The following is a 6,286-nucleotide window of genomic DNA, read 5'->3' on the forward strand; positions in this document are numbered from 1 at the left end:
GTGGGAGCACATCTCGATGGATTTTGTGACAAAATTACCTGCAGCGGTGCATGGGCAGAATGCTATATGAGTTGTAGTTGATTGGCTGGCAAAGACTGCACATTTCATTCCTATCAAAGTCAGCTATTGCTTGAATAAACTGGCAGAGCTATATATGCAAGAGATTGTAAGACTTCACGTTGTTCCTGTTTCTGTTGTTTCAAATTGAGATCCACGTTTTACTTCTCATTTCTGGAAGAGTCTACAGGATGCCTTGGGATCACAACTCACATTCAGTACGTCTTTCCACCTGCAGAAGGATGGGCAGTCTGGGAGGACTATACAAGCACTAGAGGATATGTTGCGGGCTTGTGTACTAGATTTTGGTAACATCTGGATATGGTATTTACTGCTGTTTGAGTTTGCATATAACAACATCTACCACGCCAATATAAAGATGGCACCCTACGAGGCATTATATGGTCATCGGTGTTGATCTCCATTGTACTGGGATCAGGTAGGTGAGCAGCAGATACTGGATCCAGAACTGATTCAGCAGGCCTCTGCAAAGGTTGAGTTGATTAGAGAGAGAATCAAGGTAGCTTAGAGTTGGTAAAAGAGTTATGTTGATACTCGTCGACGAGAGTTGGAATTTGAGGTAGGAGATATGGTGTTCCTAAAGATTGCTCCGATGAAAGGGGTGATGAGGTTCAGTAAGAAGGGGAAGCTAAGTCCTTAGTATATTGGGCCTTTTGAGATCCTGGAAAGGATAGCTTCAATTGCTTATCAAGTGACTTTACCCCCAGCACTATCCAGAGTCCATGACGTGTTCCACGTGTCAGTGCTAAGGAAGCACGTGTCAGATCCATCACTCGTGCTGAGTTACGAACCTCTAGAAATCAATGATACTTTATCATGTGAGGAGGTACCTGTATAGATATTAGATCAAAAATTTTAGTAGTTACGGACAAGGGAAATATCCCTAGTGAAAGTATTACGGCATAACCATGCAGTGGAGGAAGTTTTATGGGAATTAGAGTAAAAAATACGCCAAAAGTACCCGCAGTTATTTTATGGCACGTAAGAAGGTATAGTGGTATAGGTGGTTCATATTAAATAGTATGGTTTTCAAGAGAGTTTTGTATGTGTATGTAATCTTCCGAAACATCATATTGTAACCACAGTATTCCTTTACTATATGTGAGGGTATGTAATAACTTGGGCCGGAGTTGCTATGTGGGTGGCTGCCGACTCTTCAATAGAACGGAGTTAAAAGATGAAATTATGCTTAGAAACGATTAATAAATTTTGAGGACGAAATTATTATAAGGAGGGGAGATTATAGAGACAAATAAATAAGAAAAGGGTAAAAAGGGAATTACAGCAGGGTTTGTCTACGAAGGCAGTATGTTCGTCGACAAAGTCCCTTCAGTTCTTCATCGCCAAAATTCAGAACATCGTCGATGAAGAAATAAAGAACAAGCCAAAGAAAATATCTAGATGGGGTTTGTCGACAAAGGTAGAGCTTCATCCATGAACTAAGTGGCTGGTTCGTCAATGAAGGAGTCGCTTCGTTGATGAATTTGACTTGGTCAAAGGCTCTATAAATATCATTCCTGGTTGCTTAAGGGTTAAGAAAAACCCAAAAGCTCTCTCTCTCTCTCTCTCTCTCTCTCTACAACCCTTCGTTGTTCATCGTCTGTTTCTATGATTGGAAATTTCTGCATGGATCAAGTGTAGAGACCCAAACTTGTATAAGCTGGATTCATCGACGAAGGGTAACGTTCGTCGACGAAGTCCTTCAGAGCCTCGTCGACGAAATTTAGAGCCTCGTCGATGAGTAAATATCAAGCGGGTTAGAGAAATTTCCGTAACTTGAAATTAGCGATGAAGGGATGGCCTCATTGACGAGCTGTGTGGTGAATTCATCGATGAAGATGCCATCTCATCGATGAATTGGACTTGGTCAAGGCCCAATAAATATCCAATTTGAGTTGCTTAAAAGCTAAGTTTCTCCCAAAAGCTCTCTCTCTCTCTCTCTCTCTCTCTCTATCTCTCTCTCTCTCTCTCTCTCTCTAAGATTCTTCGCCGTTCGTCGTCCGTTTCCAAAAAATGGCGGGTACTGCGTGGATCAAAAGAGGAAACTCTACAATTTTAGCGGATTGGATCGTTGTTTAGGAGATTTTTGGGTCTTTCACAAAAATCGAGGTAGGGATTTGATCTTAGTTTCGATTGGATATTTGGATAGTAGTAGAAAATATAGTAAGGTTATGTTATGTGGTTTTAGGTTTTCGGGAATCCGAGTTGTCGGTTTGGATCGTTTCCGAACGTAGTTTCGTTTCGAGCTTAAGGTAAGGGGAATTTGATTACAACTGCAGTCACACACTGTTGTAACTCTTTCTTCCTTACTAAGAGGTGTCTCACCCTATCATACAACCTTTGTTTTTAGGTCCATCAGTGCGTCGGCCCTAGTAGTTAAAGGAACTGGGGAGATTATTTTTGGTTATATTACGTAAGCATTTGAATCTTGTATTAAACCTAGATGAAAGTCCTTTTTGGAGGGTTGTAATAACAAGATTTATTCTATGTCTGGTTTTATGTAATTGTGGATGTATTAGTAAACTCTAGTATAATACTGATAGAAATCCCAATAGATATTTATGTTTTTCCGCGACATTTACATCGTAATCATCTATGATTTATACCCGTATGTCCCTGATTAGGGCGGGTTGTTTATGTATCTTGAACAGGTATAGGTATTTTGTATGAGTGAGTGACACCTGGGTCTGTATGAAGGGCTGGGTCGTTACATCAAGGGAAGAAACTGTACAATTATAGCGGATCAGATCGTCATTTTGAAGATTTTCACGATTTTCCCTAAAATTGAGGTAAGGATTTGATTTCCTTTCTAATTCGGTAGTTACCGAGTAGTCGAGATTATAGTAATGTAACATTCTTCGATTTATAGGTTTCAGGGTTCCCGGATCGCTGTTTTAGACCGATCCGTTCATGTTTTGAAATTCGGAATTAGGTAAGGGGATTTGTTTACATCAATTTTTTTAGAAAACTAAATTGCTAAAAAGTTAGTTTATGTTTATATGTACGTATTGACTGCTTATTTGCAAAGTTTCACCGGGTAAAAATGTTGATTTTGTGATTTTACGATTTTGGTAAAAAATAAGGGTTGTAGCGTATGATCTCCAAACTTTTCAAAACTTCTTTAATTGCCTTAATCTTAATGTAGGAGATGTTTGAACTCTTTATTTTCAGTTTAAATGATATTTATCGAGTTATATACTATATAGCGGATTTTTTATCAAACGAGTGTGACATATGATATGAAATAGAATTTGTGAATTTGTTTAAATACATATATGAACTATGAGAACTGGAGTTCCATTTTTCTATGTGAAAAAAATGTGCAAAATATGTGTCGGTTATATACCAAACTATAAACGTAAAAAGGGTTAAACTGAGAGGTTGTGTGCCAGTTTATGCCACAAAACGATTGCATAAGTTTGTGAAAATTCTGAAACTGTACAGGTGAGTTGTGAATGTGAAACAAATTAATGTGTTTTACAGTAAATTGCATATATAATATTTGGAAACAGTAGCTTGTTACTATTAGAGCCCTAAAAAGGTCACTGTTATATCAGAGCCTTAAAAAGCTCACTGTTATTTGAGAGCCCTAAAAAGCTCATCATTATAAGAGAGCCTTAAAAAGCTCAACATTAAGCGTGGTTTCGTTGCTTTATATATATTGGATACAGTGCAACCACACATATGATTTTCAATGTGGGTATCGAGATAGTTGGCTGGATATTAGAGTGGCCACTAGTGGATTAATGGACCAGATGGTACCAGTCGGACTATAGTAAATTGCATAACCCGAAGGCCAAGGGGTAATGTGTTGGCAGTTGTTATTATTGTATCTGAGCTGGACTGTGTTCTAAATATGTATATTTATGATTTGAAAACTAAAATGGACAAAGTCATAGGTTTAAGTACCGGGCGGAGAGATAGTACAGTGTATGGGCCTGTACCCTACTCTAACCTCGGGAACTCTTACTTGTTATGATGCTAAACCATCTATCATAGGATTTATGTCTATATATCTTCTATGTCACAGTATTAACAATATTCATTATATGTATTTGTTTCCAATTGAAATAAATGCATGTGTTCAGACACTGATGTAATATCTTCTACCTTACTGAGATGTATCTCACCCCAACATACAACCTTTGTTTCAGGTTCTACACGGCGTCTGTTGACTCTATGATTCTAATCCCATTTTGATTATAACAAAACCTATGTTTCTCACTTGTACAATGAGCTTCTTGAACAGGTATACCCTTAGCATGCACTGTTGGTAGGAACTTTAGCAAGCCATACGGACCATGAAGATCAAACTTCATTTATGGCGTCTGAAGAATCAAAAGAATGAAGACCTATTCTTTATTGTATTTGCATTCATTTTTAATTGGTATGTAATAATTTATATGGTCTGTAATAATGTATCTGCATGCATGATAGGATTTAATGCTCAACAAGACGATAGGGACCGAATGACCGTAGGGCACCCTTTGGTCGACCGACACCAGATTTTTAGGCGTACTTGAAAAGACCTTAGGTCCCAACACATATGCACTAATAAGTCCCCATATCACATATATTATTAGGGGAAATAATTGAATTAAAAATTGGACTTAATAGGCAAAATTGAGAGAGCTCGGGTGACCGAACCCTAGGAGTTCAAAACTCCTCGGGCACCCGAAATGTTGAGAAGTCAATAGTTTGACCATGCTTCGTGCGACTGAATCCATTTTGACCATATCTTCCCCGGGCGACCTAATCCCTGACCTGACACCTTTTAACCAACTCGGGAGCCCGAACATTACATTCAAATATGCCTCGGGTGACCGAATTGGCAAGTTCGGGCTACCGAACTTATCTTCGGGCACCCAAACCGCGGACAGAAACATTCTGTCTTTTGTACAACCAACCGACCCTTACCTCGGGCACCCAAATCTTTTAAAAGTGAATTTTTAAGTGTGTCTATTCAGGCACCCGAACCTCAGACCGGGCACCCGAATCTCGCGGGGTAAATTATTTTTTACTAAAAATTAAAAGGGGTAAACTGGGTTAATTTTTCTAAACTTGTTTTAAACTTTTCTAATAATGCCCATTGAGTCCCCAACGGTCATAATTTTTCCCTTGCCTATATATATCCTCTCATTTGCAAAATTAAGGGGTGATTAGAAAAATCATTAAGCAAAAACTCTCTCAAACTTTCAAAATCCTATTTATCCCATACTACTTCCATACACTCTATTTTGTTATTCCCTTGATAGATCAAGATCTCAAGAGTGTTATTGAGTGTTCTTCATTACTAAAACTCTCCTTGCTTGTTGATTGATTAATTTTCATTGAGAGTTTTTAGCTAGGGTTTTCCCCCCGATTTAAACAATAAATCCTTGAGTGGGAATACCCTTATAGCTAGTGAGTCTTTGCATCTTGATTGCAAGACTCATCAAGCTTGTGGATTTTGATTTGCAAAAATATTATTTTACACAAGCTTGCATATTATCCCTGATATTGTTTTGGCTAGTTTTAATCCAAAATATCTATTGTACCTTACAATCAAAGTATCCTTGAAATATTTGATTTGAATTGTGTTAAAACTCCTTTGATCATTTGTGTGTGGATATCTTATCTTGAATCAAAGGTTAAACTCTCACATATACATACACTCACACATCTTAGAGAGTTTACATATTGGATCTCACTTGAGCATTAAATCTATATCATCTGTGAGTGCATATTTGTTTGTGCTGTATTTTGGTACATATCTGCTTTACATGAAAGCATAATCACTGTACCATTTTATTATGAACTTACTTTTGTATTTCCAAGCGTGGCCTAAGGGGGCGGTAATCCAGCCCAGAAGGATTGTGTAGGTTGAGGTCAGCTCTGTATTAATTGACCTACTTGTTTAGGTGCCGCTCCACCCGTTAAGTGAACCTATAATGATAATCTTTGTGCTTGTTAGCCAAGGCGGAGACGTAGGCAATTTGGCCGAATCTCAATAACATATTGCGTGTACTGTTTACTTTTCGACACTTTACTTTTATTACACATGTATGTTTATTTGTTAATCGCATAGATTGACCCTAAGTTGTGTAATACTGTTATTAAACCAATTGACATAGGCAATAAATTTTAAATACCTAATTCACCCCCCTTTTGGGGTTGCACCAAAGCTAACATCGTCGGCCCTAGTTGCTAGAGGAACTTGAAAGGGTTG

The sequence above is a fragment of the Malania oleifera genome, chromosome 11 (assembly GCF_029873635.1).
Source record: "Malania oleifera isolate guangnan ecotype guangnan chromosome 11, ASM2987363v1, whole genome shotgun sequence".
In the NCBI taxonomy this organism is placed as follows: domain Eukaryota; kingdom Viridiplantae; phylum Streptophyta; class Magnoliopsida; order Santalales; family Ximeniaceae; genus Malania; species Malania oleifera.